Here is a 13451-nt window from a genome sequence, read left to right as displayed (position 1 = left end):
CCACCAGGGAAGCCCTCTTCAAAGTTTTTTGTTGCTACTGTGTTTTGTTTTTGTTTCATTTTGGATATTGTTGGTGTTTTTTCTATTACTGTTCATTTGTTTGCAGCTTTCCTTTACTAATTCTGAAGTTTCTGTATTCCCTCTAATGTATGACCACCGAGTTATCTATTATTTTTTAAGTTATTTTCTTTTTTTTAAACCACTTTATAGAGGTATGATTGACATTCAAAAAGCTGTACATATTTAATATATACAACTTGATAAGTGTGGAGAGAAGTATAAGCCCACGAAACCATCACCACAATCTATATGCCGTAAACATGTCCATCTCCTCCACAAGTTTCCTCGTGCCCTCTTTATTTATTGTTCTGGTTATAATTATTGTTATTGTGTATGTGTGTGGTCAGAACACTTAACCTAAGATCTCTTACATTTTTAGGGCTTGATTCCTAGGGATGACATGTGAGTCAGTATAGTTGTGTGATTAACCAGTCGCTGGCCATGATATTTTCGTGCACTTTTGGCCCAGGGGATCTTGTGAGAAGGCATGCCATCAGACATCAGCCTTAGCTGTCACTTCTTTTTTAAAAAATTTTTTATTGGAGTATAGTTGATTTACGTTGTCGTGTTAGTTTCAGGTGTACGTTAGCCGTCAGTTCTTGATTGCACCAGAGATGAGGGACTCGTGTCTTCTCCTTTTGCAGGTCTTCCTTGGGCATGTGCATAGCCTTCCATGTGTGCACAGCCTTTTTGACCCTGGAAATACATCGGCGCTTTTGAAGTGCCCTGAAGTCCTCTAGTTCTCCTGGATTTCCTTTTAAATCCCGGGCTGGGCTCAAGTTTACCGCAGTTGTAGTCACAGCATTAGGCAGCTGAAGTGTTGCCAGCAGCTTGTTGTTGTTTGCATAACGCTCCAGGGACAGACACCACCTGCCACCCTCCCCACGACCCCAGGCCAGCCCAGCTCTGAGTCAAACCTAGAGATTTCCCAGAGTGCTGCAAGTCCAGACAAAATAATGACTATGGGATGGCACTTTGAACAGAGCTTCAAAAGCTTCAGATCTGCTGGCCACCTGCAGGGCTGCTGGAGAGGGAGAGAAGATGGTCACAGCCCACGTTAAACCAGCACAGCCCTGCCATCTTGCTAAGGTTCCATTACTTCTCTTGGATAGATGATTTTTCAGTTCATTCTGTGGCTGTGGTTCATTTTCTGAGTTCTTAAATGGTTGGTTTTAGTTGTTTAGGCTGCATTTTTGAAATGATGAAAGTGAGTTCATCAATATCCTCATGCCGCCATTCTGGAAGTTGATTCTCCAGTACCTTCCCCTGTGAGTCTGGCCTCTTCACTTAGCCAGATGCATGTGAGATGCACCCACTGTGAGGTGTGTATCAACAGTTGGCCCTTTTTATGTTTGAGTAGCACATGGTATGGTTTTAAAATTGTAAACGCTTCTTTTTATTCATTTGGAGTTGTAAAGATGCACGTGTTCATTTAAAAGGGCATGTTGTCAGAGAGATTGTGGAATGTGGGCCTGGTGGCGCTCCTTGGGGCACTGCCAGGAATCTCAGGTCTGAGCGCCTTCGAGCAGGGCAGTGTTCTCTAGTGGTTTGGAGGAGCAGCCCGTCCCTGGGCAGCAGAGTTGCGGCACCATCGTCTGCCTCTGGGAAGAGGAGCTGACATGATGTAGGAGGAGGTGCTGGTGGGGTGGGTACTACCCGTGCTTGGAGCTATGAGCTCCATCCCTCAAAATGTGAGGTGAAACTCGGGACTTCTCCTCACACATGAGCGTGGTGGTCCCAGGACACTGCCCGTGTTTGTTTAGTCCTCACATGGTCATGGAGTGCCTCCTGCATGCTGGGGTTCCAGGTGGTGAACACCAGATGGTCACCCAGAGCCTGGCATCATGGAGGCCACCCTCTTCTGATGTGAGAGAGACACGGACAGGGCAGGCCATGTGTGGGCCCTAGATGCTTTCAATACGGACTTTCAGGGGAGGCCTTGTTTATGAGCGAAGCTTGGAGCAGAGGAAGTAAGGGGTGAGCCTACAGGGGGGTCTGGGGAAGAGTTTTCCAGGCAGAGGGAAAAGGAAATGCAAACCCCAGAGGGAAAAGGAGCTGGAACTGTTCCTGGAGAGTGAAGGGGAAAGGCGTTGAGGTGAGGTCAGGAGTGTGTGTGTGTGTGTGTGTGTGTGTGTGTGTGTGTGTGTGTGCAGGCATGCACGCTCACATGTGGAGGGGCTGCAGAAGGGGCTCTGGCTGCTCCTCTGAGGAGGTGGAAGGTGCTGGAAGTTGTTGAGCACAGAAGCATTCATTCATTCACCAAATGAGCAACTACCGGCTCTGCTCCAGGTGCTGGGGATAGAGCAGTGAGCAGACAGGCAGAAACCCCTGCTCCCAGGAAGAGGAGACAGAGACATAAACTAATGAATAAATCGTCTCTTGGAAGTGCTAAGGGGAAAAGAAAAATGGGAAGCAGGTTAAGTGGCAGGACTGTGTGCACAAATGTGGAGGGAAGTGTTTGAATAACATCCCGGCAGGCCTTGTCCAGGAGGTAGCATTATATGAGAGAGATGAAAATAGAATCAACGTGGTAAGCTTTGTGTAAGTATAATATACATAGATAAAAGTGCATAAATCTCCACATCACTAGACCATGCCAGCAGCCTCTCAGAAACCCATCCCCTGCTCCTTCCCGGCCATCACCCCCAACGTCACCAGCCTTCTGACCTCCATCCCTGCAGATGTCTCTGCCCATTTATGAACGTGGTATAAGTGGGATCCTACAATACAGGGTCTTTTGTATGTGTATTTTCTTCCACTCAGCCTCAGGCTTTTGTGATTCGCTCCTGCTGTCTCAGGCGATGGTATTTGAAGCTCCTTTTAGAGGTGCAAGTGTGTCTGCTGCTTGGAGAGCAGTGGGGAGGGGGGGAGGGGAGGGTTGGGGGGGCTGTCATGTGATCCAGCAGAGCTGGAGCTACTGGGACTGGGTGTGAGCAGGGAGGTGTGAGGAGCGTCGCATTCTGATGTATTTTGAAGATAGAGCAAACAGCATTTCTTGTTGGATTGCACGTGGGGTATGAGAGGAAAGGGAGTCCGAGATAACCAGGATGTGTGGCCTTAGCTCGTGGAAGGCTGAAGTCAGAGTTTAGGGAGGCTGGTGACTGCAGGGGAGCGGTCTGTGGAGGAAAGCTGGGTTTGTGTTTGGACAAGCTGAGCGTGACGTGTCTATTAGATGTGCAAGCGGAGACGTGAGCTGGTCCTCCCGTTTCTGAGCCTGGCTTTTTGTGGAGAGGTCAGGCTCGGAAAGGTGTGCTGGGGAGTTGTGGGCGTTTTGCTGTCGTTTAAAGCCAGGTCATCAAGGGGACAGGTACAGAAAGAGAGGGGAAGCTTTTGCAGGCCCAGCTCTGGGGCACTCCAGCATTTACAGGGCCGGAGACAAGGAGACGTTCGCAAGAGAGACTGAAGCAGGAGAGGATCCAAACGTGGAGGGTCAAGTGAAGGGAGTCGTGCGGATGTGTGCATCGTATAAAGTGGGCAGCCCTGTGTAAACGTGGAACAGAATCATTACCAAAAATGGTCAGACAGACTGCTCCAGATCCCACGACACATTCCCTCTGGGCCTGCCATGCCGCTCTTTCGGAAGAGTGGTGGTGGTGTAAATATTATGAGAAAGAAGGAATGCCAGCCTGAGAGGAGGGGCTCTGGGGAGATGCCACGGCTGCTGATGGAAACTTAGGGAGATGAAGCTCAGAGGACAGCGGTGTCCCCAACTGAAGCCATGAGGGGACACCTTCAGAACGAAGGAGTCGGGATGCTAGAGTCATTAGCAAGTTGTTGGCAGATCCTTTCAGTATGTGGGCAAGCCCACCCCCGACACCTCTGTACTTAGAGTCCAGACCCCCTGTTGATTCTTTCTCATCAAGGCTTTCTCTGTCTCTGTCAGCCTGTTCCATGCAGTTGCAAAAGTCACTTTCAAATCAGCATTAAGTATAAAGAAGCTTTGAAGATAAGTAACACTACCTGTTATGGGTTGATTTGTGTCCCCCCAAAATAGATATAATGGAGTCCTAACCCCCAGTATCTCAGAATGTTACCTTATTTGGAGATAGTGTCTTTACAGAATTAAATTAAAATGAGGTCACTGGGGTGGGCCTCTAGCCACTGTGACTGGTGTCTACGCATAGAGGAAAGACCCTGTGAAGGCACAGGGAGAAGCTGGCCACCTACAAGCCAAGGAGAGAGGCTGCAAGAGACACAACCCTGCCAACACTTTGATCTTGGATTTCCGGCCTCCAGAACCGTTGTTTAAGCCACCCAGGCTGTGGCACTTCGTTAGGGCAGCCCTAGCAAACTCATACAGGAGCTACCTTTAAGAAAATCACTGCTGGGGCTTCCCTGGTGGCGCAGTGGTTTACAGTCCGCCTGCCAACGCAGGGGACATGGGTTCGGGCCCTGGTCCGGGAGGATCCCACATGCCGCGGAGCAACTGAGCCCGTGCGCCACGGCTGCTGAGCCTGCTCTCTGGAGCCCGTGAGCCACGGCTGCTGAGGCCCGCGTGCCTAGAGCCTGTGCTCCACAACAGGGAGAGGCCACTGCAATGAGAAGCCCGTGCACCACAGCGGAGGGTAGCCCCCACTTGCCACAATTAGTGAAGGCCCGCACAGCAACAGAGACCCAGTGCAACCAAAAATAAATAAATAAATAAATTTATAAAAATAAAAATAAAAGAAAGAAAATCACTGCTGGGCTTCCCTGGTGGCCCAGTGGTTGAGAGTCCGCCTGCCGATGCAGGGGACACGGGTTTGTGCCCCCATCCGGGAAGATCCCACATGCCGCGGAGCGGCTGGGCCCGTAAGCCATGGCCGCTAAGCCTGAGCGTCCGGAGCCTATGCTCCGCAACGGGAGAGGCCACAGCAGTGAGAGGCCCGCGTACCACAAAAAAAAAAAAAGAAAATTTCTGCTGTCATCTTTGATTATAACAGATGTATATCCTTGTTTGTTTCAAGAGCTCCAAGTGATCACTGCCAACAAATCTTCTGATTTCAAATATGCCAACTGGTCGAGCTGCTCTGGGGATGAGTGCAACTTCAGGCTACATAGGCTGGACATAGACTCATGGCTGAAAGAGGCTGCAAACCTTCAGAATCCCTTCCCTCTGGGTCTCATCCGCTCCACCCTGAGATTTCTCCAGGCAACCCTGGATTCCAAGTCTGTTGCACCTCTAGCTGAGGAGTTTAAAACTCTCCCTGAAGCAAACAGAAAGTAACTTGCAGCATTATCATGGGACAATACGCAGTTTCTTTTTCTAATAAGGGTTTTTCTTTAAAAAAAAAAAAAATCTTTTCCCTCCTTACCTTTTTTTTTTTAAAAAAATATTTATTTATTTATTTTTGGCTGCATTGGGTCTTCGTTGCTGCACACGGGCTTTCTCTAGTTGCAGCGAGCGGGGGCTACTTTTCATTGTGGTGCACAGCCTTCTTGCGGTGGCTTCTCTTGTTGCGGAGCACAGGCTCTAGGCACGTGGGCTTCAGTAGTTGTGGCTCGTGGGTTCAGTAGTTGTGGCTTGCGGGCTCTAGAGCACAGGCTCAGTAGTTGGGTGCACGGGCTTAGTTGCTCTGCAGCATGTGGGATCTTTCTGGACCAGGGCTCGAACCCGTGTACCCTGCATTGGCAGGTGGATTCTTAACCGCTGCGCCACCAGGGAAGTCCCCTCCTTACCTTTAATTAAACACCTTCCAGAGGTTCAAGGTGAAAAAGTGATTCCTTATGTTCATGGGAATAATTGATACTCAAAAGAGTCTTCTGTGAAACCAAGTGGAAAGAGAATGAGCTCGGAGTACTTACCCAACATTTTTGTTTGCTCCTCTTCTGTTGGTTTTGCAGAAACCGGCAGTAACAAGCAGGCGCATCAGTGGCATCAGGCCCCAGAGCTCGTGTTGCAGAGAAGGGTGTCAGGGTCTCGCCCTTTCAGCTGCATCTGTCATGGGTGGTGTCTCCCGGCCTCCCAGCTCTGCCAGGCCCCGTGCCACCGCGGCCAGGGGCTGTAGGTGTTGGGAAAGAGAGAGGTCAGTGAAAGGCCCCAATTCAGCCTCCTGAGCAGCTTCACTCCCCCTTCAACCGACTATACACTTGGCCCTTGACAGTGGGACCTTTGTTGGGGGTTCTGGGGGGCTGTCTGTGACAGAGGTAGGAAAAGCGTTATGACAGCAATGTTGGAGGGCATTGGGCCTGTGCCTGGACTCTTTTGGGGGTTTGATATTTTTGCTGTGGAAGTAGAATCAAAGTGAAGGTTAAATTGGAGAGAGACACTGGTCACTCCATTTTCAGGTTGTTGGATTTAACTTTGTATTTCCAGAGCAGAGTTAGGTCAGCCCCTTAAGGAATGTAGACCCAGAGGCTAATATTTGCTCAACTCCAAGTTCAAAATAACGAAATGAAAAATTACAGACTGTTAAGACTACTGCCGATTAGATACTGGCAGCTCACCTTGAACGCCGTGTGGTTTTCTAGCTGGCAGTTGAGACACACGGTGTGACGTTTTAGTAAGCGCATTCCCAGAAACATTATCGAGTCTCTTTACTATGGACGTACTTTCTCTGGCCCAGTTCCCAGGCTAATGGACTCACCTTTTAGGATTCTGTACTCTGCTCCTTTCCAGTTATTCATTCTTTTCCTTAAATTGTTGCATTTCCAGCATCACGGATGTTTTCAGTTTGACGTGTTGCTGAGCTAAGTGATTGTTCTGGAACACATTATGGACGTTTCCAGTTGCCAGTGGATGTGCTGACTTTTCATGCAGCACAACTCATCATAAAATCCATGCTTGCCCTTCCAGAGGCTCCTGGCCTGCCGCACGGTCCTCCCTTCCAGGCTGTGGTCTTTTACCCATGTGCCCTGACTGCTGTTCGTTCTCATATTCTGGAAATTACACCGTCATTAAGGACGACCAAATCCAAGAATGCAAAGCTTTGGTGAATGAAATACCATCACTAATTAAAAGGAGGCTGCTTTGAAGTTGTCCGAATAGGCCAGAGACTGCATATAATTAAATCACAAGTGTACTGATTCACATCAACAGGTAGAGATTAATGGGTGAATAGTCTGAATAACAAAACATTTTTTAAGAGAAACACAAATCAAAAACAGAGTAGCACATGTACTCAAATCCAAGGGTGTGGGTTGAACTTCATTAGTGAACTCTCTCTTAATCAAATGTCTCTGCTCTTAATGAGAGAGCTGTATTTTAAGACCAGAGAAGGAGCCTGGAAATCAGAACAGACCCGCTTGTACTTTGCAGATATAAATTTCTCTTACCTGATTGATGCCTTAAATCAAGATGTCCCATTAGAGGCCTGTGTTGAGAGAAGGTCTGTAGGAGATCTTGTTTGGCTGAGGCACGGTTTCTAATTACTCAGAATTTGCACCCATTTGGGCCGGCCGTGCATTTCCAGCTATTGCGGGCTTGTGGGAAACCCTGATTTTTTAACCAGCCCAGCGACATCAACAATGCATCCTTTCATCTGGTCTTTCTTCAGACACCAATTGGTTCAGCCCTGAATATACGGGACAGTGATAAGTGCTGCTAAGAATACATGCTAAGTATCAGGTTAGGAGCCAGTATTACCATGCCATGACAATTAACGTAAAATTTAGCTCAAAACCCGATATTCTTAAAAGTGATTTAATTGCTGAGCATTCACTGTTATGCTGTTGAATCTTTGAATAAACTGTATCAGATTCTGTGAATCTGTGTCACGCGGTTAATGTTCATGCCTGGCTTGCACCATTAAGGCTGTTTGGAGATAGGATCTTTCCTACAGCTCTTCTTTACTTGTGAGCCTTGGTTAAGTGCTTGACCAGTGTGGAAGAATGTTTAATTGTTCTTCAATAAACTTTTTACTGTGTGAAGATAGGGCAGAGGGTTTGCATATTCCTCATACTCTGCTTCCTCTTAGTGTTAAATCTTACATTAGCGTGGTACCTTTGTCACAGCGGATATGCCAAGATCAACGCATTATTCTTTACTAAAATCCATACTATTCATCTTTCTTTGGACTTTTGGATATCTTTTTTTTTGTTCTAGGATCCCACTCTGGTTACCACATTGTAGTTAGTCTTTGCTCTAGGTTTTAAAGTGTAATTTTGACATGGATGAAAGTATACACTTAATGTATCATTGCATGGCAACCAGCCACACTTAAATTTTTCCATATTGAATGCTCTCCTTTCTTTTTTATAAATGATGGGTAGTTTTTTTTTTTCCGGTACGCGGGCCTCTCACCGTTGTGGCCTTTCCCGTTGTGGAGCACAGGCTCCAGACGTGCAGGCTCAATGACCATGGCTCACGGGTCCAGCCGCTCCGCGGCATGTGGGGTCTTCCCAGACCAGGGCACGAACCCGTGTCCCCTGCATCGGCAGGCGGACTCTCAACCACTGCGCCACCAGGGAAGCCCAATGCTCTCCTTTCTTTAAACATCAAAAAACTAATAAAGAGTTAATGATCACTACCTGATTGATGCTATCAAAGGTTTGAGTTTTCTGGTAGCTTTACATTGTCGCCCTATGTGTTGTTTTACAGTGAAGATCACTCACATCCAATGGAAAAAGAGCGTCATGAATTCACATTTTTTTAAATAAGTTTATTTTTTTAAATTTATTTTTATTTTTGCCTGCGTTGGGTCTTTGTTGCTGCACACGGGCTTTTCTCTAGTTGCGAGGAGCGGGGGCTACTCTTCGTTGCAGCACGTGGACTTCTCATTGCAGTGGCCTCTCCCGCCGCGGAGCACGGGCTCCAGGCGCGCGGGCCTCAGTAGTTGTGGCGCACGGGCTTAGTTGCTCTGCGGCATGTGGGATCTTCCCGGACCAGGGCTCGAACCCATGTCCCCCGCATTGGCAGACGATTCTTAACAACTGCGCCACCAAGGAAGCCCCCATGAATTCACATTCTTCATGGACACGTGTGGTGTTAGTACAACTTTTAGTATTTTACCAAAACGAAGGACATGTAGATTTGCTCCAAGTAATAGCCTAGTTTTCAGAAAACAATAATTAAGTCCTGAGGAGTTAGGGCAGCCAATTCCTCCCAGAACCTTTTCTCTCTTTAGGTCTTCCCCATCTCCAGTCAGCCAGCTGGGGTGAGGGTACCGGCATCAGGTAAACCCAAGGGGACCTTTGTGTAAAGAAGCACTCAGGACAACCATGTGGGAGATCTGACTGGACTCTCACCACCTTGGACTAATCGCTGACTGAACTGGGCTGGCAGTAATTGCCAAGGTGGGTTATGGGGTGAAGAAGGTGGTTAGAGGTCATTCGTCCAGCCCTGGTGACCTGCAGAAGAACGTGCTAGTCAGGGAGAAAGCAGATGACACGAGTTCCCAATGCTGCATTCATTTTGGTGGCCCCTAAACTCGCAGTGATGAAATCCTTCCTTAGTCCTTCTTGTCACAAGCCATGTCTTATCTACAGCAGGAATGTGAACGTGTGCTGGTCTCTTCCAAGTGAGACTTTCAGCTCCTAAACCGTCATATCTTTGGATAAATAATCCTAGTTGTCTAGCTTTCCATAGTTCTCTGTCTTTCATCCTTTAGTCATCACTGTGTCTCCCATTCATCCTCCACATCCTGTCTACTTGGGCAGCCAAAACCTCCCCACAGGGTCTGGGCAGTAGCCTGATGTGCTGATGTAGCATTTAATGGCCTTTGCTAATCACCTAGTACAGTGTGCTTCTCTCTAGCCTTCTTTTTTTTTTTTCTCTTTTTGGGCATGAAATTTTAAAAACCTAATAAAATTAATATTTGTTCAAAAACCCACATATTGTATGATTCCATTTATATAAAACGGCCCAAACAGATAAATCCATAGAGACAAAAAGCAGGTTAGTGGTTACAGGGTCTGGGGGAGGTGAGATTCCGGGGGACTGCTAATGGGAACAAGGTTACTTTTGGAGGTGATAAAATATTGCAGAATTACATAGTGGAGATGGTTGAACAACTTTGTGAATATATTAAAAACCACTTGATTATAGACTTTAAAATGTGGACTTTTGTGGTATGTGAATTATGTCAGTTAAAAGCTTGATGCTTGTTCATTGTAAAGATGTTGAAAAATAAAAGAGGACATTTAAATTACCTATGTAATTTCAGATAAGTAGTAGTGGCACTTTGATGCGTGGGTGGCAGTTTTGTTGTTTCTGTTTTATGTTTGTTTCATTTTTTTTTCCTTTCGGTTGTTCTTGACCCTTTTAGGGCCAGGAGAAATCCTGTTGGAATCTGCCAAGGCACTAGACCCTGGTCTCACTTGTCCCCATACCCCAGGTTCACATTTGCCCCTGTTACATTTTGCTTGTAAATTTTAGGAGGTGCAGCATCTTGAGTAAAGATGGCTGTTCTGCACTGTAGGAGAATGAAGACTCTTAACTTCAGAATGTAAATACTGCCCTTATTTCTCAGGAAGCAACAATAGGGCCTAGTTTTGCTGGCACTTAAGGTGTCAGTTCTAAGGACCGAAGTGATTGGATATCGTGAATTTATTCACACATTTGGCTTGCAGAGGAAATGGGCAGGATCTCAGCCACTGTGTGCTTTCACATCTAAGTCCCAAAGCTTGGGGTCCCTGATATTAGCCTGGTGGGCTACTTGAAACTTACCTGTTTTTCCAAATATGTAGATGGTGCTCTCTTGCTCAAATGCCCAAGCTAAATTTTACCTAGGGTAAAAATGAAGGCTGAGGAGAAACAAAAAATCAAATTCCAGCATATGTGCTGACCAGGGCAATGTATTCAGGGAGAATCTCAGCACTTCTAATGTCGAGAACAACTTTGCATGTCTCTGTGGGGGTGACATCTGCTCATGAGTCAACAGAAGCATTTGGATCACCTCCGGTTCTTCTCCCATGAAGAGTGCGCATGTCCACACCCCGGCTGGGATGCTCATGAAAATACTTATGCTTCCAAACTAAAAGCTGCCTTGGAAGAGCCAGGAGCCTTGTGCCCAGTGGAATTGGGCTAATGGCGCTTATTTTTCTTCAGAGTGTATATTTATTTGACTGTTTTACACCATTTGTCAATTTCTAAGCAGTTAATAATTTTTATGCCTCTTTCAGATATGTGTATATAGTACAAGTGTGTTTGATTTCCTGTGGTCTCTCTACATTTAAACAGTGCTGAGTGATGGTATGTGTAACATGCCAATTTAAAATTTCAAACCTCAACTGAACCGCGTTGATTGGCTTACATAGCTCATGCTTGTCCCTGTCCTGTAGCAGCCCCAGATTCTGTCTAGGTTTTAGTGCTAGGACCATTAGCCCTCAATAGAGACGCAGCATCTGATGTCCTCCAGCTGTTTACAATCCATTGAGGAAAATTAAAACATATGCAACTATTAATTCAGAGAATGATGTGATTGCCACCGGAGAGGTGTACAGTTTGTTTTGGTTTGTTTTGTTTTTAATATTTATTAACTTATTTGGCTGCGTCGGGTCTTAGTTGAGGCATGCGGGATTCTCCACTGTGGTGCGCGGGCTCTTCGTTGCAGTGCTCAGGCTTCTCTCTAGTTGTGGCATGCGGGCTCTAGAGCCCATGGGCTTAGTTACCCCGGGCATGTGGGATCTGAGTTCCCTGACCAGGGATCAAACCCGAGTACCCTGCATTGGAAGGTGGATTCTTAACCACTGTACCACCAGGGAAGTCTCTTGGGGCATAGTTTTAAAAGGTGTTACTTCTGAATGGTTGATCAAGGACATTTTATGAAAGATGGTATGGGTGCATGGCTTCTGACGGGTGGGTAAGTTTGGACTGGGAGTGATAGAAAGGACTCTACCATAATTGAATGTGAAAAGCCATGGACCCATTCAGAAATAATGTCTCCTGTTGGTTGCTTGGGAACTGGGCCTGAATTCTAAGGGCATTGCAAGCTGATGCTTCACCTCGAGTGTCCTGTGACTTAGGAACAAGCGGGTAGAGAGGATCAGCTTAGACACACGGGTACCCTTAAGTGTAAACCGGCCAGTGTTTGTTTAGCTAAATAATTTGAAGAATCTTGCGTACCTGGTTCTGCCTGAAAATCACTTGTACTGCACTTTTAGACACCAGTTTTTCTGAGCAAGGCCTCATCTTAAGCGGGATCTGAAGTGTCCGGGGGCTTTGTTAGTTCTCGCCTCTCATTTGAGAGGCAAGTGGGGTGACCCAATATTGAATTATAAACTGCCTTTAATAATTTTTTTAAAATGTGGTAAATACATGTAACATAAAATTTACCATCTTAACCATTTTCAATGCACAATTCAGTGGCTTCAAGTACATTCGCATTGTTATAAAACCATCACCATTATCCAGCTTCAGAACTTTCTCATCTTCCCAAAATGGAACTCTGTCCCTATTAAACAAACACTAACTGCCCATTCTGCCTCCCCACAATCCCTGTTACCCACTATTCCACTTTCTTTGAATTTCACTACTCTAGGTATCGCATTAATCATATAGTATTTGTTTTTCTGTGTCAGGCTATTTCACTCGGCATAATGTCTTCAAGTTTCATCCATGTTGTAACGCGTGTCAGGATTTCCTTCTTTCTAAGCTGCATCATTTTCCATCGTATGTGTGTCCCACTCTTTGATAGGCTTTGATGCTATAAACCCAGATTCATCCAGATGTGTTGTCAGAGTCACTCTTGACTTCGCCATTTCTACCCCCACCTCCAACCAGTGCAACCCAGTCAAGGCCAAGGTATGAGGTGAAAGTCTTGAAAGTAAACTGCGTTGGGATATTGAGAAGGGTCTCTATGAGGCCCCATACGGTTTCTAGGTCATCAGTCACACCTGCCCACCCTTCCCTGGCATTCCAGGACGGGGGACCCATGACTCTGTGTTGTATTCCCACGTGAACAGACCAGATCTGTTCTTGCCATTGGTGTTTATGATTTTGGGGGTGGCTGCTCCCTCTGACACAGCCTCTGAGATGTGGGGTTGCAATTGCCATAAGGATCAGAAACTTCTGTCCTTACAGTTATGGGTAGATCAGTCCTTGGCTGCTGGCTGCCGGTGGGTCTGGGGGCCGGGAGGGGAATGAGCTGCTGAAGAAACCCTCCAATTCTGAATTTATTCAGAATGACCAGGGGCCTCTATTTGGAGGGCCACCTGCTGACTCTGGCTCCAGAGTGTTTAATTTTGCCAGCCCGTGTTTTAATCTCTCTCTCTTTCCCTTAATGAAACTTCAGCCACATGTTTGCTTCCTCTGTATGTGCTGCAAAGCATTTGCATTTTGCTGTTCTTGGGATAAAGCAAGAATCACTTTTGCTGTTGTATCAAATCTGATGCTAGAAAAGTCCTCTGGAAGCTACCATAACGCCTTATCCCTCTAGGTTTTCTATACAGTGGGGAGTTTTGCTGAAACATTATTGTCTCTGCATGAGAAGCAGAGTAAAGGTCCTGAAGGGAAATCTCAGTAATGTGTGTGC

General features: G+C 46.5%; 1 protein-coding gene across 2 annotated transcripts in view; it reads left to right on the top strand.

Moving 5' to 3' along the window:
* Positions 1-13451, top strand: part of ROR2 (receptor tyrosine kinase like orphan receptor 2) — a 217610-nt gene that overhangs the window by 156622 nt on the left and 47537 nt on the right. The window lies entirely within an intron of this gene.

Source organism: Lagenorhynchus albirostris, chromosome 7, assembly GCF_949774975.1.
Source record: "Lagenorhynchus albirostris chromosome 7, mLagAlb1.1, whole genome shotgun sequence".
Taxonomy (NCBI): domain Eukaryota; kingdom Metazoa; phylum Chordata; class Mammalia; order Artiodactyla; family Delphinidae; genus Lagenorhynchus; species Lagenorhynchus albirostris.
Note: the sequence above shows the minus strand (reverse complement) of the source record. Positions and strands in the feature narration are given on the sequence as shown.